Here is a 23,582-nt window from a genome sequence, read left to right as displayed (position 1 = left end):
CTGTTTACCTTTAAATTCTCCATTATAATTAAAAACAAACATAGCAATTGCCATATTGGCTCAAACCAATGATCCAGCTAATCTGATATACTATTGGCCAAGATGTAAAACCTCCATAATGCATGTAATTTTGCAATATATCACGCAGGTCATGTCCTAAAGCACTAGAACTGACAGCCCTTTAGACCAGTTTTATCTAGAATAATCTCAGAAGCTATTTTTATTCATGATAGCATTTAATCATTTCCCCAGTGTATTTGCTTCATCAATGTCCTGTGACAGTGAGTTCCACAAGTTATATGTTGCATAAAGAAATATTTCCTTTGACATTGTTTATGTTTGCTCCTTTTATGTAATCAACTTTCCCCTTGTTTTTATACCATCATAAAAGAAGCAGCACCCACATGGCAGCCTCTATCATTTTGTCATTATTTTAAATATCTCTGTTAGGTATCCTCCTTTCCAAACTAAGTAGTCCTCAACATGTTATGCTGTCCTTATGCAAATCAATTCCTTACATATTATACCTCTAATAATTTTAATTGTTCTTCTCTACACCTTGACTATTTCTGATGTTGGTTTTGATTAGTTGGTTGTTTTGTTTTGTTTTTTTAAGATGAGAAAAACAATGTAGCAATCAAGGTAGGAATGTATCATTGGTTTACATTAAAATACTTCTGTATTCTTTTATTTCCCTATCTTAAGTGAGTTGAACATCTGATTAGCCTTGAACTGACATATGTGGGCTTTTATAGGGTAGTTTATTTTCAGCATGCAGTCATTGAAGTTTTTTTTTTTAAGGAGAATTGTCTAGTAAATATGTTTTCATCTAAGACCATTTCTTCTCAGATTTTTGAGTGATACAGCCTTTAGAGACCACAGCAATGATCTGAGGACAGTATGTAGCCTATAGCTTGTATTCAAACTACCAAATGAGTACTTCATCTCTCCACCTGTAATTAAAACTGTGGGTCTTTGAGAGGTCTGTGGTATAGTGTAATCATATTGTGGGTGAAAACCACACCTGGGATAATATCCATTAAAGGCAATGGAATTGCATCCATAAGCCAACAGTGATTTCAGTCTGAGATGTTCTCCTTTTACCTGTACTGCAAATAAATTCGCTGGTGGTTCTCTTTTCACTCCCCACTTAGACACATTACAACCCACCATACCACTGGTCAGGAATTGTGCTGCTCAGGACTGTTTCTTAGGAAACTGGCTGACACATGGGAATTTGCTAATTTTCTGGGTTATCTGGGGGGCTGTCAACACCAGGCCATGGATGATGGAGGTCTGAGAAGATTAACAGGAGGGCTGTGCTGAGACTCTGACCTCATCCACTTCAGAAAGCCTCCACCTTCAAACCTGTGCTCCTAGCAGGGTGGGTTCAGAATGGCCATAAAGTCCAGGAGGAAGCTGCTATGGGACCCCAAAATAGCTAAATGCTGGGAGGGGTAGCTAATGAATAAGAGCAGGCAAGCAAGGAGAGAGTGGCTAGCCATCTGCTCAGCCAAGGGCAGAGCAGGGGCTTATGGAAGAAACAAAAATTATGTGGGACAGCTTGTTTTGAAGGGGGGGGAGGGAGGGAGAGTTTACTAGCTCAAAGAGAGTGGCATGTCTTGTGTTGAGGCTGGCATTTGGGGGAGATAGCCCTCAGGTACCAAGAGAAGGTACATCAGGGTCCCAAGAGCTAAGGTGCATTGGAAGAGCTGTATGCATAGTGGCTACCTCCACTCAGCCTGTCTGTAGACAGTGCAGTTAGTCCCTCACAATTCTGTCATGACATTTCCCCCCAAAAATAAATCTATTCTTTGAAATGCAAAACACTGTTTCTCATTTTACCCTGCATTTGGAAGTGCAAAGAGGTTCAAACTCAGAGCATTGGGTACCCCAGAGCATTGGGGACATTCAGATCTAGACTGGAACTTTGCAACTAGCCCCTATCTTAATAAGCAGCCAAGCCAAACTCCCCTGGCGCCAAATGGCCCGGACGTTTGGAGAAGTTCAGTGCCATGCTTTGCAGCTCTATTTGGAAGTTCCTCAGCGCTGCTATGTGGATTTTTCCAATTAGGTAAATGTACCCCACACACACACTTTGCAAACACAATGAAGGACTGAATTGGCTGTAACCAATGCAGATAGAACAGTCTCTCTCTGTCATTGATGATAACACTGAGACCTAATAGGTCTTCCCCATCGCTAGTTTCTACAAGACAGAATGCAGAATGATGCACTGTGGTCTGTGCAAGCAGGGGTTAATTGCTCTCATTCTCTTGGTCTCTACCCCTATTTATGCCCAGCCTCGGCTGTGCCAATACAATTTCCATGGAGATGATCACTCTGAGTCTTCCCTTGCTGTTAAGAGAAACAGCGAATTGACTGTTGAGTTGCTGATCTATTACCATCCTTTGGAAAGGAAGGGAAATAAATAAGTCACGCCTCGGGATGAGTTGCAGCATTTCCCCCAAACAAAAGGATCTGATTCAATGCAGATTACATTTTTTTTTCCTTTAAAGCGCAAAGGATGTACCATATATGAGAATACAGCACAGACCAAAAGAGAAAATAAGATACGTGCTGTTTAGTAGCTGTGGAAAACATACTTTGTGGTACCATAATTCTTAAAGTCATCTTAAATAAACTGGAGGGTGCACATTTTTGTTTTCCCCCTTGGTCTGAAAGGGTATGTCTACACAGCATTTTGGAGCCTCCCAGCCCAGGTTAATACTCTAAAAATAGCTGCATTGTCAGTGGTTTAACATTGTGGCTTGGCCTGGAGCCTGAGCTCTGAAACTCACCCCCTCCCCCCAGACTTCAGACCCAAAACACTGTCTACACAGCTATTTGTAGAGCAGTAGAGAGGACCTGTCCACCTGGGCTGGGACGGTCAGTCTTACTCGCCTCAAAAATGCTGTGTAGACGTACCTGAAGAGTCCGAGTCTTGTGACTTTCAGGGCATATTGCTAGGCCTATCTGTTTTCCCAGGATTTCAAGAAAGGGGAGGGTGAGAGTGGTTTAAAGATTGATGGGGGAGGAAAGTCCATAATTTATGGTTTATTTTTGAGGTGTTTTTAATGTACTTAGAAGAAGTAAAAGGAGAGGTGCAGAATTTTTTAGCTGTCCAAATCAATCCTCTTTGGCTCAGATTAGCCTGGCACCTTCCAGACCTGCAGCACATAGTGAAACACTGACTCCCATGCAAAGAATGGAATTCCCCACCACCGCCCTCTGCCCAGAGGCCAGGAGAACGGAACTGCATTTTTATGAATAAATCCTAGTCAAATGAATAGTGGTACTTTCCTATTTATTTGGGAGTCAGTGTTAAAACAAGCTATTTGCTTCATAACAAAACACATGACAATGAGCTGCTATTTGTGCTCAAAGGAAGTTAATTGCACGCACAGTTTAATTTCATTCTTTAAAGTTAAGCTATGTTTGGGTCTACAGCTTGGCAACAAAAAGGCACACTAGTAGTTAAAGAAACACTACCAGTTCGCTGGTCTCAGTTTGCAAGAGACACGCCAGTTGGGCAGCTGTGGGAAGTGACAGGGGAGAACGCATGTTGGAGAAAGTCTTGTGGCAACAGTGGCCAGTTTCATTATGGCCACTGCCAGACTGTGAAACAACTCTTGGGGCTTGAAATCCTATTGCCTATTAAAACTGGGCATGACAGCTCTTTTTTATGCTTCACCAACCAGAGATAGAGCTGGGTCCTAGGGGAAATAAGGAAAAATATTTATTACAAGTGTTTAACACCTTTTAGTACAAAACAACCCTACGATGCAGCACTCAAGGATAATTCATGCCAGCCCATGTAAAATCAAGGGAAATCGCTGATAAACTCAATAATTTGGTCCAAGCTTTCAAAGGAAGAAATGAACCCCCCCCAATCAAAATCCCGAGTCCAAACTCCCTGAATTTTGGGGTGCTTTTAGATCCTTTTTTATAATGGTTACTATCCCTAGTTCAGGTTTCAGAGTAACAGCCATGTTAGTCTGCACTCGCAAAAAGAAAAGGAGTACTTGTGGCACCTTAGAGACTAACCAATTTATTTGAGCATAAGCTTTCGTGAGCTACAGCTCACTTCATTGGATGCATACTGTGGAAAGTGTAGAAGATCTTTTTATACACACAAAGCATGAAAAAATACCTCCTCCCACCCCACTCTCCTGCTGGTAATAGCTTATCTAAAGTGATCACTCTCCTTACAACGTGTATGATAATCAGGTTGGGCCATTTCCAGCACAAATCCAGGTTTTCTCACACACACCCCCCCACACACACACACAAACCCACTCGAGTTTGTGGGGGGGGTGAGAAAACCTGGATTTGTGCTGGAAATGGCCCAACCTGATTATCATACACATTGTAAGGAGAGTGATCACTTTAGATAAGCTATTACCAGCAGGAGAGTGGGGTGGGAGGAGGTATTTTTTCATGCTTTGCGTGTATAAAAAGACCTTCTACACTTTCCACAGTATGCATCCAATGAAGTGAGCTGTAGCTTACGAAAGCTTATGCTCAAATAAATTGGTTAGTCTCTAAGGTGCCACAAGTACTCCCTTTCTTTTATCCCTAGTTCAGTAATTTGTTAAAACCCTGGATTCTGAAAACCCTCCAAAATTGGGGTCTGATTGAACCCCGGACTTGGATTGAAGAGACACCATTTAAAATGGAGATTTACCCACATTAGAGGTCTGGCTACTGTGGTGAGTGTATTTAGTAGAAGTGGGCCATGTCACAAAACTCAGATCTGAACACGTCTGTGCAGGGCTTTGGTTCTTTATGAAGACAATTAAGTGTCATTATCCCAATGTTACAGATGGGGAAACTGAGGCACCAGTTGGTGCTGTGACTTGCTCAAGGTCACACAGTAAGTCAGTTGCAGAGCCAGGAGTAGCCCCAAACTCCCTGGACCCCCCACTCTCATGTTTAGTACACTGCCAATCTTCTGTGTTACTTATTAACATTTACTGTTACTTGTTAACAGTCTGGACAAGGTCTTCATGGCCAGCCCTTGAAAAGTCCCCATTTTAAATTGTGCAATCTGCATGCTGTTACTGTTCCAGTTTTATTTCCTAATATAAGTGCTGCTGTTTGGCATCCTTTGCATCCTGTGATCTACCGGCATCAATATTTTTTAATATTGTTTACCCAGTGATATGCTTTCCCAGAATTAAGGAGATACAGAGATATTGGCGGATCTCATCTACATGCTACTGTCACTGTTTGGGGATGTTCTCGTGCCTGTTTTTTCTGCACCTGTACAGCATTCTACCTAAACAGAAACCTCCAGACCCTTCAGCAATTCTGCACCACCACAACAGGACCCCAACCCAGATAGGGACAGGCTGCTGCTGGTCTTAACATGGTGCCTCTGTGCAGGGGACTAAGGATCCTGCTTATGTTATGCCCCACCCCAAGTCATTGCATGGGCTGCCCAGATCACAAAACCCGGGCATGTAGTGGAAGAGCAGGCTCTGCAGGGTCACTGCGCCTCGGCTCAAATCAAGCTGGGGGCTGGGGAGAAGGGGCGGTGGCTAACATTAGCTCCACCTCCATCCATGCACAGAGCCAGTGCACAGGGAGACATAAGCTGCACCCTGTAAAGGGCTGGACCCACAGTTCTCTTCCTGGGCTTCTTCTGGAGCAGTACAGCTACATACCACTTCTCACTTGGGGCTTTAAAAAGCTCAGAAGCTCTTCAGAGCAGGGTCCTTCTTTCCTTACATAGCTATGACATTCCATGCAGCAGTGCACTGCACACAATAGGCATCATAATGAAAGTACAACTCCAGGAGCCAAAGTCCAGGGAGGGATCCTCCCTCTGTAATGGGATGAAGCAACATCTCAGCCCTGGACACCCTCAAACTTCGCTTGAGCTCCCATTTTGTGGGGGAAGGATAGGGCTCCTTCTGCTCTCAGGATCTGACACCATAAAGACGCTGAGCCCATATTAGTGCTGACTGAACACTTTATTCCGTACTGAAAAACAAAGAGGCCGCCTCGATATTATAAGCACATAGAGCACAGGGATTGATTTCACAGTACACTGTAGCAGAACTACATAAACATAGTCTGTTCATGCTGGAACTCCTGATGCTTCCCCCACATCCGCCGTTGCCAGCGCGCACTCTCGGATGGGGGCAACAGGAAGATGGGACGCTAGTCCCAAAATTATATTATAGAACCAGGTAGGCAGATCATCAACATTTCCAGAATTGCAGCTTTATTCTAATCTCACACTGAGGAGAGTATTTTGGACAATGACAAGAAAATGGTGGCAGCGACAGTAAATAGCAATGTCTGATGCTCCCAGCATAAAACACCCAAATGCTCTGTGGCTGTGTGTTTAGTTCAGAATGGCTGGTTGAAGTCAGGTTTTTTCCAGGGTTTGGTACTTGAGTAAAGTGAGGAGTTCACTGTGCTTTTTAAATAGATAAATAGATAATTTCTGATGTTATTTATGTTATTTGTCACTATGAACCACAAGGAACTCTTTTCTTCAGTCAATATAACTGACATCTCTTTTACCCTTAAACTGACTGACTTCTGAAGAGAAAGCCAGAACAGTGCAAGGTTGTTGTATAACAGGGAAGAAAGGGGTGGTTGGCGGGGGGTGAGGGGGAAAGAGTTGAGTGTAAAAAGAAGACAATTATCCCAATTCTAGCACTGCTGGAAAAATGTGAAAGTTATTGCGGCACAAAGAACCTCTTGAACTGCTCTGCCTTCCAAAATTTCTACTGCACTCTCTGCAGTTACTTGTGTATGGCAGAAGCAGCATCTTTGTATTATATGAACAGTCTGCTTCATAATCAAATACCATCTGTCGCTACATCTGAACTTGTTTTCAACATCTGTGCGTTCTGGTCTTAACAAAGCTTTAAAAACTAATTCAAAAACTTTCACAGATCACTGACTAAATATGGACATTTACCATCTTTCATATTGGTTTAAAATATTTCTTCTATATCTGCATTCCCTTGACTGGGAATAGTTAAGATGTATACACTCAGTTGCTTTATTAAGCTTATTTTCTAACGGCCTTGGGTAGCCAAGTGCAAAAGAGGGACACTTGCTCAGGCACCGAGAGGACCCATCATATTCTTTCTTGGTGCCAATACAGTCCCTTTCTGCCAATGAGAAACCTGAAAGTTGATCAGCTACCATACCCCAATTACTCAAAATGACACTACAGATAAAACGGCAACCAAGGGGAGAATCAACTGTATGGCTTATATGCTGCTAAAGTGTGTCTGAACAAATGGTGAAGTAAAATCATGAGAGCTCTCAGGAGGATAAGGACGATGTTACTTTGCACATGCTTCAGAAATGTGAAGTACATCTTTACCGAACTTTTGGCCAACCCACTGGCAGATGTTGACCAGTTTTGCTTATGTCTACATCAGTTGCAGAACACTAAAACAGAGATTGGAAATTTTAATTTAGTCAAGGCAGTTGGGCTAAAATGATGGCTTTTGTTGAAGCCATTATATAGAGCTGCCTAATGAAGTACAGTACAGTACTGGCAAAGGGAGCCCTGATGAGCTGCTGTGGATTCCAAACTGCAGCCCTGCAAGGGGAAGAAGGAAGCTTTCAAGTCTTTAACTAAAGTGGAATGGCGACAGCCCTTGTAAAGCTGCACTCGATTTTTGTGTTTGAGGGCAGAACGCACTTGTACATTATTACCCTGACATTTTAACCATTAGTTGGAAATGTACTGTTGCAGTTTCTGCCATATATTTCTCATTCCTATTTGTTAGAAAGTGAGCTAATAGAGAGTGTGATGAAATGATCATAAATTCACTTTCAAAGGTCATTTGGGTTCAGAGTCTAAAGATTGAATATGGCAAATTCTTAGGCATAGAGAAGAAGGTGGGGGCATGAGGGTCATTCTCACTGATGGGTTCAATGATTGATTCCACTATGCAACTATGTTTGCCCTTTACTTGGCTGTTTAACACACAATCGCTATTATAGGTTCCTGGTCCATTATTCCTCTTCTTCCTAGGGTCAGTTTGTCCTGGAAGGAAAATACAACCTTGTGGCGATAAAATAAACTTTAACATTATCAGGTGTTTGAAAACTGGAAGGTGTCTAATTGCTTTATAAAGGACATTACACTCGCGCGCGCACACACACACACACACAGAGGTTGATAATCTAATCATGTGTGCTCCCCTGGACAAATTTCTCTTATTTTTTTATTGTCCTTTTTTGCTTCTTTAATATTGTGCTATGTGAGTTCATACAATCCTGCAATACCTATTATTATTCTGTATCCTTATAAGATCCCACATATATTATACTGTCTTTTGAATGCAATTAGTAACAACAAAACAAAATTTGCTTTGAAAGCGTAAAATTATTTGACGTAAAAGATCAAATGAGTGTTTTAGAGCAAGGCAGAGCCAAAAATATTTTCAACCATTAGGAAAGACGTTCCATTTCATTGTTTGACGTGCGATATAGCATAGAGCAAGTATGGCTATAGTCAAGGGTTTGTCAGCATTTCCCTTGTAAATCCAGGTTTTCCAGAGGGTTGCTATAACGTGCCAATTTCAAATCCCACGGGGCTGACGCTCACTATACACATTGTCAGCCCAGATGCAAATTTCTGTTGTTGCTATTACCAGAAATGAAATCAAGTGAAGCTGCTGGTTTTTAGTTCATGGCAAGAGATAACGGTTGGGTGAGGGGGTCAGGGGCTGGAGGGTTTTTTGCTATTGCTGTTGGTTTGGATTTTGTTGTTGCTGTCGCCATGGTCTGAAGAGACTGGGTTCATTTTAAAAAAGGAATCTTGATGGTGGATTAGGGTGGAGATATTTTTCACATGCAGACACACAAAAAAGGAGCCTGATCCTGCAAGCCTTACTCACGTTAGTAAACCTTACTCACATGAGTAGTCCCATTGACTTCAATGGCATACTCAAGGGCTCAATTCTGCCCTACGTGCCTTCAAGTGCAGTGAAGGTCCATTCTGCAGCTGAATTCTCCAGGGGGAATTATGGCTGACTCAGGTGAAACAACTCGTGGGGACTTCTGGGCAACACCATACTGCTGTTCATCCAGCATATGACCAGCTCTGCAGGCCAGTCAATGCAGAAGATGGCAGTCACGTTCCCAACCTCAACCCACAGCCTTTCAGGTGCCTATTTCCTATCAGAGCACTAGGAGGAAGCAGGGACTGTGTTCACATGTGGGATTCTGAACAGCCCCTGCGTGAGGATCTAAGAGGGGTAAGGAATTTTCTTATTCCCTCCCCCACTCACACACTCACACTGGGATGGCTCATATCTGACCCCAAGTAAGTCTTTATGGACAGAGACCATGCAATGCATTTGTGGTCAGTATATCTCATGATCATTATCATCAGTATTCCATACGATGGGTGGCAAAAATCATGAGTGCTGACAACTACAGCCTCTCCCTTCCCCAGAACCAGATGGTTCCCTTGGAAATTTTGACCCTGACCCTGGCAAATAATGATCACTCTCAACTCTCATTGAAATCACTAGGGGTTAAAGAAGCATGGCACTTCCAGAGATCCTTAAAGGGCCTAATTCTGTGGACAGGGGAAAATAAAATGATAGTTGCCACTTGGATCTAAAAGGTTCTGAGCAACTCAGTGAGAAGAGAGGGCAGAGACGGGGTTTTCAGTAGCTGAGGAACATTCACTACACTTGCGGTATGTTTGTTTTGTTTCTTTTTCACATATGAAAATCCCCTTATAACTCGAAAAAATGAGAGAGAAAGTTCTGTCCGTACTGATTGTGTCTGTCACCATGAGACAATCCCTTGTGTTTGTCCAGAACAGAAGGAGCGACCAGGCTGCTATGGTTTTATTTCTCTTTGTGGAGAAAACCTACCACTGTGCAGACAGCAAGCAAACCCAAAGGCCCACTTAAGCCCCCTAGGACATATAAGTGTTGCATAGGTCTCTGAGGGGGGGGGGATATTCACCCTGTGTCTGCAGGTATTGAATGGCTTCGCTAATGATATCAGGGAAAATGTTCCTGTCTCTGGGTGCCCAGCTACCGAGCTACGCGCTGCTAAGATCTAGAAGCATCACTTCCTACCAACAAGGGCTTAGTGGGGGGCTGAAGCAAACAAGATGCATTCTGGGCCACATCCTGATTACTCTAACATCACTGTAACTCTAGGATAACAGCAGGTTTACACCAGTGTAGCTGAGAGTAGACCTGTGTATGGTTACCCTAAGTGACGAAAATATACCATGAGTGAAGTGATTGCAGCCATTAACTATTTATTTCCAGATTTTCACACTTCAGAGGTGTTTTTTTTTAATAAGAAATGTGAAGTTCCCTTTTGGGACAGCTGTTACTAAATCTACAAGGGGGAAGGACAACATATGGCAATATAACACGGCAGCTACCTAAAGAAATCCACGTATGAGAAATTGTTCAGATTGCTTAGCAGTTGCTCAGAGGCTACAAGCTCAGATTCAGCTGTGATGAGCACAGTATAAGAACCTGCACAGAATAGAATAGGGTGTCACAATTCTTTTAGGCCAGATCCTGAGCTAGGTCAAGGCAGCTCCACTGACTTGAAGAAAGCGCTGTCAATTTCCATAGCTGAGGTTCCGGCCTGTTTTGTTTATACCGTAACTCACAGAGCCATCTCAAGATACACAGTAGTTGGAGTCATGGATACCACCTCTTTATATAACTCAAGCCCCCCGTTCAGCAAGGTATTTAAGCCTATGCCTAACTTGAAGTCAATGGGACTACTCACATACTTAATTTTAGGCATGAGCTTAACTATCTTGCTGAGTGGGGGGCCCAAATTTCCAGTTTCTTGAGGCGTCTCACCACGAAATTCAAACTTTAGGATCAGAAGCTCCTTGCTAGAGCTGAAGATTTTGCCATACCAGAGAGCAGCTGGATCTGCCCTATATGAAAATACACATAGCAGATACAACCAGAAACACTTTATCTCCTCCTGTGGCTTCCTGGTCAGGATCAGCAGCAATATATATTTAGCTATCAATTGATTTTGTTATATAAAAGTAAAGAATTTCTGAAACCAGACCTCGTTGCTGCTTCTATTTCATTAATCCCATCCTGGATTTGTGTGGTAACTACCTATAATAAAATAACAATAAAACTTTGCACTTCTATAGCACCTTCCATCCAAGGCTACCACAATATGCTTCATAAACATTATACTATTATGCTCCAATACATTCCTTCACTGTCTTCTACTCCTCATCTGTGACATTTGTACTATTAGCATAGCAAGAATAGCCTTACAAATAAACCAAGGAAAGATTTTATTTAAAAGGATTGCAGAAAGGATCAGGGAAGGTTATTTGAGAAATGTGAAAGAAATTCAGTCTGCTTAGGTTGGCATATGTTCAGTTTTCTAACATGTTATATGCTGAGTTAAGAATAAAGGAAAATCCATGCTTTCTGCTAGGTCTGCTGTTATTTCTTGTATTAAAGAAGCATAATTCAGCTCAGACCCCTCAACTTGTTGTGTGTCAAAGACACAAACGAAGGGCACAAAAATAGTGGTGAAGAAAATTTGGACAGATGGGGGGACTCATTTTTTATTATAAATAATATTTTCTAAAAGCTCAGCCTCACAATCAGATATTTCTAATTGAAAAGAAACAGGCAATAGGAGGATGGGGCTGCTATTTTAGATTCCTGGGGTGGGGTTAGGGACAGTATCTTCATATATGTTTATACAACATCTAGCACACTGGGGCACTGATCCTAATCAGGGCTTCTAGGCACTATTGCAATAAAAATTTTAAATAAATACTAATATTAATAAATAATATCTTGGGCATATTTCGTCCAGATACCTGGCTGGGACCTTGGAACAACCAAAGAAGAGACTGCTTGCCCCTAGGGAATCCTTCCCAGGTTTATAATAAGAACTCAGAGTTTAATCTGTCCTGGGTGGGTGATCATTTAGGGTAAACTTCACCTCTGTGCAGAGGGCCAGTGCAAAGTATATACCCCACTAAAGTCCTTTCCAACATACGGTTTAAGTCAGACTTCAGCAGCGAACAGGTTTGAAGTCGACCCCCAGCATGGGGCTGAAGTTCACTGCACTGCAGAAATGAATCATCACAGTTGGTGGCAATGGACCTCTCTAACAAGTCTCAGTGCTTTGATTCAAGCAGAATGTAGGCATCTGGAAAAGGAGGCATGGGGGGTTAAAATCAGGGAAACGTACCCCCGAGAATGGACAGCTGAAATAAAGGGTTAAATGAATACAGAGCAGCTAGTTTGACAGAAAGGGGCAAAGTGACGCGCTGCACTCTAGCTAACTAGCCATGCATAGGCCTCCCAATCACCACAGTGTCTGAGGGCCTCACACATCACATATAACATTGGCCTGGGAGCACTTTAGGTAAGGAACCCCATCTATCTGTCTTGTTATATGCCTAGCTCACTTTTCAGGCATTGTAACAACAACAGCAATCCTGATCAATAAGCCCATGCTTGAGAGAGAGCCTTAAACATGAGTCAAAAACATCATGAGGAAACTGCTGAACAACAAACGTAACCAGGGCTCTGTGCACGGTCAGATGTGCCTACGTTCAAACCCCAGTTTGTGTCTGAACCCTGGGAAGCTGCTCACACTACTGGCATTTGCAAATACAAAGGTGGGTGCACGTAACAGGCTTTTTTCCCCCATCACAGGCAACTCAACATCAACGTTCCTAAATGGTACCCTAAAGGTACAAGTGTGCTACTGGCCTGGTGGATTCCCCATTTCTTAGTGTGTGTGGCAGAGGCAGTGTGTTACAGTGGCTAAGGCTAGTACTGGGCTGACAATCAAGAGACCTATCCTCAGCTCTGCCGCCAGCTCACTGAGAAGATTTGGGCAAAGTCACTTCCGCTGTCTGTACCTCAATTTCCCCTTTTGTGAAACAGATAACAGTAGCTGCCCTCCTTTGTAAAGCACTTTGAGAGCCTCAGATGAAAGACTCTCTATGTAAGCGCTAAGTAACATCACCAGCAAATTCCTCTTCCCTAATTCTATACTTCTCCTCCCCGCATTTCTAATTATCCCAGTGACTGTCGCACTAGCCCTGTAAATTTGAGAGTCACTTGCCTCAGATTCCCTGGTATTTAATTTTTCATATAATTCTCAGAACCTATCACATATTTGTTTTGATTTATTCAATATTGATCTCTTCTCTGACTTTCGAGCAGCTATCACCTTCCCCGCCTGTTCCCAGAGAATCTGCCAAGCCAGCAGTTTGTGATTTTGTCATAATACATGTGTTTAGTTCTCTGAGTGGCTGTCATGAGCTTCTGGATCTCCCAAATGTTACATTCCATCTTTATTCAAACATTCTGTATATTGTATATGGAAGGAGATCGGTTTTCATTATGCTAAGAATCAAGGCTTTTTACATCAATCCTTAGAGGTGCTTGTTGTTGCCTTGCTAATTTTCTAATGGAGGAGGAGGAGACGTTTGATTTTTGTAGCATTTGAATAAATCCTTCTCAAAACACACTGGATAGGAAAAAATGTAAGTCTTCTAAGCATCAGAAACTAAAACCTAGGTAGGGCAACATTTTCAAAGGTGCCTAAGTGACTTGGGAGGCTTAGAATCATTTTCAAAAGTGACAATTTCAATGAGATTGAACTAAATCTCTTTTGAAAATAGGAGTTAGGTAGCAAAGTCACATGCACGCTTTGGAAAATTTTACCCCTTGTCCATTCTTTGTTAGTTGTTTGAATCATGGCAGGTACGTGGCTGTAGCTGCCATGTCAAAATGGCAACATGCCACTAGTCAAGGGATTGCGGAATAGGGGGTGACACTGTCCAATAAGGAACTGGCCCTTGTCAAAAGGGAAGAGAATACTAACATGCTTCAAACAGCGATGTGTAAATAAAAGGAAAAAACTCTTTCAGGGAACCCTGCATTCAGGGCCAGATTTCAATCACCTCCTAGATACTGGTAAGCAATTAACCCCATGAAGAGTTCCACTGGGGGACTATTCAGTGTGAGTACAGGGGACAGAATCTGTCCTGATTTTCTGAGTGCCAACATTGTGTTTGGTGCTGTACAATGAATAAAAAATAAAGATAGCTCCTGCCCCAAAGAGCTTACAGTGCAAAAGATGGAAGCACTGAAGATGGGCTGCTCTGGGAAATTGAGAGATGGGGATGACTTAGTGTAGATTTTTTTCCAATATATATCAAAGGTTTAGCTGCGTTTCCATTTTTGCGGCTGCGTCCAGTATCAGTAGGGAACTGTTCAGCATAAACACCTCCTGAGGAACTGTTCCAGAGCTTAATGCCAACCTGAGACAGCTGCTAATGCTGAACAACCTCATCAAGGACCCACTGTCCCTTCCTGCCACTCCTCCTCCTCCACCACCAGTGAAAGAACTGTGAAAAGACCAAAAGCTGGTGTACAGCCAACAAGAACTAAAGATCTTGCAGCTGGTTGTACCACCTGTGCCTTGTGAAATTCCAGCCAAAAACAACCTCCCTTCCCCTCCCCCAGATAACCCCTCTATTAAAGAGAAGGGTATAAAATCTGACAACTTTATAATCAGGGGAAGAGTGTGAAAGGGGTGGCTCTGACTCAAGCACTGAGTTGGTTACGGAAGAGGATTGTTCTTACTGCTGCCAATGGATGTGGACAACTGACCATCTCTGTGGGTGTGCACAGTCGTTGTGGGTGATCTAACTAGTGAGTTCAAATTCACACACAGTGTGCCAAATATACATAGCTGTTCAATACCACCCTGCTGAGCCAATGCCAGAAGAGGTCACGTGATGTCTGCATTATTTGGGTTACTTTGCGGGGGATGTACAGAATCCATGAGGGGAAACACTGATACACACTGCTCTGAGACTACAAGCAGAATTCTTCTGTGAGATCCAGGCAGCAGCTCCTAAATCTAATGTTCTGGATGCCTCATTGATGTCCATGGTGCTACACATATGTAGTGAGAACAAATTATCTGAATCTGAGATCCACCAGGCAGATCTGAGAGCAGAAATTTACTCTAAGAATGTTAGAAATAAGGTTAAAACCACTGACTTCCAAAGTGGTAAAAAATTAGACCTACTAGTTTGTACTTTCTATTATCTATTTTTGATAGATTCATTTTTACTTCGTCTGATTAGGAATAGGAGGAAGTATAGTTGTGTGAGGAGGGAATTATGCATCTAGACCCTACCTAATGTATCTTCCCAATATAGATAGATATATATATAGAGAGAGAGAGACTGTTTATATAGATATAAACAATTAGATACACTGCTGATGGGTGCTATAGTAAAACCCAAGATAGATATACCAAATCTGTGATCATCTAGGAATTCGGTTGTTGATACTATAGTGCACCCCATGGTGGCGGTGAGACTAAAACTCAGATTATCCTGCTCCAGATGCACAGGTCCCTGCTACTTGATCTAAAGGAGATTCTCTAAGAGGTGTAAGCAGCACAGAGTCTATGGCACACCGCTGAGCAGTTCTGTTTCTATCCAGTAGAGGGCAGTGGCACACACACACACACACACACGCACACACACGCACACACAAGTCCATTCAAAAAAACCTGCATTCCAGTTTTCCCGTGAAAAATGTCTTAGGCAACTGAAAATCATTTGTCTAGTAGAGACTGATTTTAAAATTAAAGGTCAACCAAAACTGTACTGAAAGCACTGGGGACATTGCAAAGTAGTCCTTATAGACAGGAATCATCAACTAGAGGGGTTTCATTGTATAAGGACTATTACTGTACACCTCTAGAAACTGGACACAACTTCTGCCCTTAGACCATACGTGCACTGCTCCCTACCAACTCCATGGAGTGATATACAGAGGAAATAAGAGAATTATTATTTACATAGGTTCCATTTAACCACACTAAAGCAAGTCACAGCACTCATCGAATTAAATGGCTGGGTCATCTTAATGTAATAAATCTATTAATTCAGATAATCATATATGTGATTTATACTATGCTAGACAATTGCTAACATGTCATTTCTTTGTTTAGGGATTTTTAATTTGAAAGTGCTCTAATCCTCAGTGTCAGCTGTTCCTGGTGGGTGATGACATATCTAGTGCAAGTGAAACATGCTGATGACATATAGAGTGTAGGAATCAAATGTCATAAGCATAAATATTTAAGCAATCAGACATGACAGGTAGAGCATTTCTTGGCAATTATAGCACACCTCGGGTGGTGTTATGATGAGGCATTTGTCCAAAGGCCAAGTGACCTAAACCACCCTGGAAGTAGCACAATCGCCTGCAAATGTGCTGCTTGGACATCTTATTGACATTCTTTTCCTCCTGATGAGTCCTCCATTTTGCAGCTTGAGCCCCTATGAGCCACCATTTCCCTCTGCTAAGAAAAGCCCCAGAGGGGGATATATATATTAGAAAGTTATGAACACCTCAGTTACTTAAAAGTGTGGTTAGAATAGAAGTTGGAATTCAGCCTCACTATCGCATGCACTGTCTGCATTCACATTTTAAGTTTTGTAGATCTGGCATTTTCTCCTTTTGTGAGTGATTTCTGAATCAAGTGGACATTGACAACCTGGTGATGTGAAGCTGAGAAATTCCTCCAGCAGTATTCAGAATATGGACAGGATTCATGTAGAAAACGCCATATAATCTTCACTTAGGAGCTGCTCTCTATTAGCCATCACCCTTGTTTTATACCTGCACCAATACTGTGAAAGTCTCTGGGGAACACAGTGAGACATAACAGAAATTTCTTGTGACTGAAAGGAGCAAAGAAAAATAAATATTTTTTTCAGAAGCCCTGGCTTCTACTCAGTGTGCCAAAATACCCCAGCGGGTGTCAGTGGACATAACTCCACTGAAATCAAAGATACTAGACCAGTTTACACCAGCTGAGGATCTGGCCTCAAGCGCCTTTGGCCTTTAGTGGTCTGGAACCCAAACTCCTCTTCTCTCTAAACTGTATTCAGCCCAAAGTGAAAATTAAAACTGACTTTGTGAACCTTTAATTTCCATAATAAACATTTTGTTGCTGTTTGCTTGCTGTGTGGAAGGGCAGACTTATGTAGAAATTTCTCAGTTTGGCTTAGTTCTGCACCATCTCTGGAGATACCTGCCAATTCCTAATATGATCATAACTCCTCTCTTTTTCGCCTATCTGCCTTGTTGTGCTGGACACCATACATGGAAGGGTCTGTATATACCACTAGGTGTCAACGCTACAGAACACCCCCACGCCCAAGGAATGCGCCTCATTAAGGAGAATTACATGCAATATAAGAAGTACAAGCCTTCAGGCCAAATTCAGCACTACATTTGGTGCCGTGCTCCGCTAATTGTGTTGGGACCAGAGCTGGTTTCAATTTTTCAAATTTCAAAATTGATGAAATTTAGCATTTTGAAATTTAAAAAAGACATTGTCCCCTCCCCCTTTTCTTTTCTCCAACCAACTACAGAGCTGGTGAACATTTTTGGAATTTTGAAAAACACAGGAATATTTTTTTTTAAGTCTATAACTTCCCCTCCCTCGTTTTTTTGGACCTGTGTAGCATAGACACTTTGGTGTCTCTTTGGTTGCTTTCAGGCTAGCACTCAGCCTCTTTTTCTCTTGAGCAGTGGATCCAAAGACCTCGTCCCCTGTTCTGGGCAAGGATCTCTCACTCTTCTCACTGCTCCTCAATGCTAGAGATGTGGAGTGTAGATTCTTCCTGGCTGGTATTTCCTCACCATATTCCATAGTTGGAGCTTCACATACGTGAGCGGCGGATGAACAGCCCCTTCGGGAAGGCTAGCCCCAGACCCCCACCGCATGCCCACTGGAGCCCCAAGCCCTCCCCTGCAGCCAGAGCCCCAAGGACAGCCCCCGCCCGCCCCCCCAACTGCCCCGAGCCGCCAGCCATCCTGTCCCAGCTGCACCAGCCTGAGCCTCTGGCCTGAATACAGGGCCGCCAACTGGCGTGAGCCGCCCCAGGCCACCAGCTTCAGGGGAGAGGAGGGAAGAGGGCAGGGCCTTGAGGCAGAGCATAGGCAGGGCCACAGCCTGTGTTAGGGGAGACTTAGTCTCCCCGGCCTTTGATACCCACTGTCCATGTTCACATACTCCAGGGAGGCACCAAACCATTCAGCTACAGACAGCTAGGATGGCCTTTAAAATTCAAGGCACAGGAAAGCTAATGTAACAAAGTAAAAAAAAAAAAAAATGCAGGGATGGAAAAGACAGCAGCAAAGTTTTCTTTGTGATCATTGTTTAACACTGTAAGTAATTAAATATTAATGAAAGTATGCTACTTTCATTTTGTGAGCAATTTAATTCAATTAAAAATAAATGGATCTCCTTGGCTCAGTGGATAGACTGATATTCAGCATTGGCCTTAACTTTGTTTCAACCGCATTTAACTCCAGCACAGAACAGAGCAAAGTACTGTAAATGAAACATAGCCCCCAGCTAATATCATTAACTCTTTACATCCCCATGGCATGATTCTGTCACCTTGTTGAACCAGCAAGGCCCCTCTCAGGGAATACTGGCTCTGCTGTTTAACATGCACGAACAGTCATTTGTACCCAGTGTGTTATCTAAGATATCTTACACTGGGGCACTGTTTTCTTGAAAGGAAGCCATTTCGGAAAGACTTAACAGGCCGGCATGCAATGAGCTGGTTAAGTGATCTATCTGGGAACTTCATGCCAGATAATGTAGAACTATTCTTTTATTGCACTGAGAAGAGCTGTTTTAGATTCCCTTTGAGCCCATAGGCCATGTCTTTCTGATAATAAGAGTGTTATCAATGCTTTAATATTTTACTCAAATCTCTGCGTGAGAGAGCATCTAAGAGCTATTACTCAGTGCTGAAAGCAAAACCCGACTGCTCTGAATGAGGAGGAAAATGCCAATCTGTTGACAAAAAGTTAAACAGAGGTGAAATCTAAACTCTGGCCAACATTTTACAGCCTTAACGCATTGTTAACTTTTCATCTTATCTGTCAGGAATAGGAAACTAATGTTTAAAAACAATGTATTGCTTTTACAGGCAAGGTCAGTATTTGTTAGACTTCAGGGTTATACCAAGTATAGTCAGCCACTGCCATACAGAAATAATTGCTTCAGCACCCATTCTCTGAGTTCCTCCAAAAGTTATAGTCCCGATCTTCCCTCCAGTCAGCAGGGACTGGACGTTATTTTGTAGAGTTTCTTTGTTTGTTCTGGGTTTTCAGTGGTGGCAGAGGGCTGGGGGTAGTTAAAAAAAGGTTAAGTGATGTTAGTGTAGAAAGTCTAGGTCAAAGAAGTGATTGTTTCATTTCACTCTGGAGACACCAAAGTTCACGGTCATTCTGATCTCTTCCAGAAATGAGGTCCAGATTTGTGGGCCTGCCTCCGAGACAACACAGTGCTTCTCTAGACCAGGAAGCATTCATTGCTCAGCTGTGCAACTCCCAAAGAGCAGCAAAGGGGAAATTAAACAGATACAGTCACTCTGAGTGTGTGAGAGAAAAATCTCATTCAGAACATGAAGCTCAGTGATGTTTCTCCTATATTGGTTTATATTAAATAATCCTACCTCATATACCCTGAGAGCATCTTATCCACAGTATGACTGTACAGATTATGCCAATGATTATGATACTTAAAAAAATCAGCCCAGTGGTCACTATTCAGCAAACAAACTACCAAGAAGAAAGAAACTAGAATTCTGCTAAAAAAAAGACAAGGAAGAGGAAGAATTCTCAGTCTTTCGAGGTAGGTTACAGCTAGACAAATACAGCCAAAAAGATTCAGCAAATACTTTTGCGACTCAAACCTGCCGTTTCCTTTGCTAATATTCATAGTCCCTCTTCCTAACTTATTTGTGAATACACAAGGAAGCAGGTCTTTATGTGCAAGACATACTGAGAGCAAAGGCACTGTGAATACTACTGTATGCAAATGTCTGTGGGAGTATTCATACCTCAGAGGCTCTCGCAGCAATTCATATTAGTCACAAAACAGATCTGTCGTACAAATAAGAACATATATGGGTTATGTGCAAACAGAAAAGGGGTTGTTCAGTCAGGGGAAAGAAACTATGCCATTTGACCTATGTAACCAATCACACCGCAAGTATAATAATAGCAAATACTCCCCAGTGGCCAGTTGTGAACAAATCATAGGCTAAACTTTGTTTGCACAAATAACTCATCAAATCAACTGGTAAAAAATCAGGAGCTGTTTTTGGATAATCTCTGAACAGTAGAAAAGGGTCCAGTTCATCAGATAAAATTATTCACAATGAATAATTTGACCAGCTCTAGGTGAGAAATACTTTGTACCTAACGGCCCATGTGTCTGGAGGCTTCCCAGATTATTTTAATCTCTCCAAGCAAATGAGAGCCCTCACGGCTCATTAGGGCTATTTACACAGTTCTTAACTGGAAAAAAAATAGATCTAGAAAAATGAATCAACAAATAAGCCAATGTGAAATATGAATGAGACAGTCATGTTCAAAACTGAGTTCTGAGGCTGATAAATACACAAACAAAATTTAGCCAGCTGAGCACATTTCTTTGACTTCCTTTTTGTTATTGCTAAGTAGCATCTCTGGAGGGAAGAGAGAAAGAAATAGGAAACAGAAACAGTATTACACTCATGGGTTGGTAAGAATTAAAACCAGGATTAAGCCCAAACCAAAATAACAGAATCTTGATCCAAATCAAAGAAAATAATATTGTGCTTTGGGTTCTGTGCTGGGACTCAGAAGATCTGGGTTTGACCCCTGGATCTCTCTCTCTCTGTGGCTTCTTAACCTCTCTGTGCCTCAGGTCTCCATCTGTAAAATGGATACAATGATAATTCCTTTGTCTGTCTTGTCTCTTTAGATTGTAAACTCTTGGGGGGCAGAGATTGGCTCTTATTCTGAGTTTGTACAGGGACTAGTGCAATGGGGTCTCAGTGAGGCTCTCTAGATCAGTGGTGAGCAACCTGCGGCCCATCAGGACAAACTGCTGGCGGGCTGTCAGACCTTTTGTTTACATTTGCACATCCGGCTTGCCCTGATGGGCTGCATGCGGCCCGCAGGCCGCAGGTTGCCCACCACTGCTCTAGATGTCGCAAAATATTAATACATTTTGCAGATGCCCTCATTTTTATAATCAGCTGAACCAAAACTTTAGATCCAAACACTTCTGAACTTTGGGTGCTTAAAGTCTGAATCCCAGACTCATCTCCAATTTAAAAAATGTACTTCACAAAAGTTCTCTATAATGTTATTGGGTCAGAGAGACACATCCTCCTAACACAGCAGTACAGTAGAGCCTGCAACAATCCTGATTTTCTCTCTCACACAGAGATATAACCAGCCACCAATCCACATGGGTCCTTCTGAAACTCGGCTCATACCTATGAGGCATTCCCCACGGCACAGCTCAATGACCTTCCCAATTCAGCACAGCATTTAAAGCTGCCAGTGTCTCCCAACACAATACCATTGTTCCCACAAAGCTCCACACTGCTAGAATCCAAAACAAACAAGTAGCAACAGGACCTGGAAATTGCCAACTCAACCCACAGGTTAGAGGAGCATTCAATCGCCCTTTCTCTCTGGTGCTGCAATTTTGCCAGTGGGGCAGGACCCTCCCTCTCAGCACACAGCGTTTGGGCAGATCTGCACTCGCATGCCTCTCCGGATGGATGTTGTATCACCGTGCTCTGCCCCTGCCACAATGCCCTTTATCAATACCCGAGTTTGACTCTTCTCATTTTCTGGATATCAAATCCCTATTTTCTCTGATTCCGCAAACGAATCCCTCTAAGTAGATGTCACTGGCAATGCATATGGAACCCTCCTTCACTGATGTTCTTGATTTTCAGGAAGTCCTTTCCCCTCCAGGATATCTTTTGCCCATTTGTTCTGGCTCTGCTTAAACCCAACCCCATCCGCACACAACACATATGTGCACTACTTAGCTCCTTAATTCTGATCTCTGTATTGCCGCCTGCAGCCTTCTCAACGGCCCCTGATAAGGTAAGATCAGCTAGGACAGGCTGGTCAGAGAGCGTGCAGAGGTTTATAGCCACATCTTCGTCTGCCCTCGAGTGTAGAGCTGAGAGTCTATGACATTTGCACTAGAAGTTAGCAGTTTCTGAGGTAAACAGCACCACGATTTTCCATTCTGCCCTCAGATACAAAATGCAACTGCAATTGAACCCAGCAGGAGGTGCGTAGACATATGTGAGTGAAGAACTTGGGCTTGCATCCACAAGAATATTCAGTCTATGCTGCATGTTTAATAAGCAACTCCTGTGCATAGTGCAAGACAGGACAGGTCTAATTCTACCATCAAGTCTCGAGACCTCAGAAAACCATCAAGCAGAGATAAACAGTGAGGACATTGACCCTGTGACTTTATGTGCATTTAATAATCCAAGTCTAACAGCACCTCCAACAAAGAGTGCTGCAGACCTCAAAGCAGGCACCAGAAAAGTATTTCCTGAGGTTTCCTTGCCTCTTAAACAGTCTGTGTAAAAACAGTCACAAATTTTCCGTGTCATTAGAATATTAAGATACAAATATCACAACATAATGCCAGTATTCAATATTAAACACGGCCTGCAGCGGTACCACCTGGGGCTCTGATCTCTACAGCTTTCACCAGTTAAAGCAGGGCTGGGCTTTATAATAGGTCTCAAAGGAAAACATAGGTGCCACAGGAAGTGCTGTTAGCAATTCAGCAGGTGACACTGACCTACTGTGTGTTAATGGGCACTGTGATGTTGCAATTGCTGTCTTCTGGAGGAGGTACAAATAGAAGAGGGCTTGATTGCTTGACACTTTATCCAGGTGGAGGAGTCTTACCTGTCATGTTCTTGCTAAGCTGCAAATTACTTAACATTTACCTAAATTCCCCCTGAAGTTTCCACTAGATACTGATTGTCCAGCCCTAAGCTATTAAATACCCTTGCTGGGTGCAGTTAAACAGCTGACGCTTTTTCGCTCCAGAAGTGGCTGCCCTTCTGTAGTTGGTGAATTGCTTCTTACCCATGTAAAGTTGGTGGCAAAATGCCTGGGATTCTTAGGGAAGAAAAGCGTGACATAAATTCAAGATATTATTGAGTCAATATATTATCAAATAATATTTGTATTGAGCAAAGATATAAATAATCCCTGCTTTTTTCATCCTATATTTCTGGCTCTCCATTCAAGGCAGACGCACAACACAAAAACATCTGCAGAGTCAGATCTGCATCTTAACCTTCATACCTATTTAAAATATATGGAAGTGTTTTTTTCTTTCTAAACATTCCCTAGAAAGCCTTTGGGCTTTAGTTTTTGCTCCCTCTAGATTTTTTTAATGGGAGGACATAGCAAGTACATTCCTTTACCCTTTGTTTACCTGGGCTTGTGGTTAAAACCCATTATGACCACTCTATGTGAAATCCTGTCACACACTGACATTTACCAAATGACAGCAAGATCGAGTTGGGTGTTTGGCACCCAAGTCTTTGCATGTAATTATCAGGTAGAATTACAGGTAACTGAGGCTCAGCAAATTAAGGGGTAAGGATGAGGCAGCTCTTTTATTTGTCTAAGGTTTTTCCCAATTTGATTCTTTAAAGG

The sequence above is a fragment of the Natator depressus genome, chromosome 3 (assembly GCF_965152275.1).
Source record: "Natator depressus isolate rNatDep1 chromosome 3, rNatDep2.hap1, whole genome shotgun sequence".
NCBI classification, from domain to species: Eukaryota; Metazoa; Chordata; order Testudines; family Cheloniidae; genus Natator; species Natator depressus.
The sequence above is the reverse complement of the archived record's forward strand: the minus strand, read 5'-3'. Positions refer to the sequence as shown.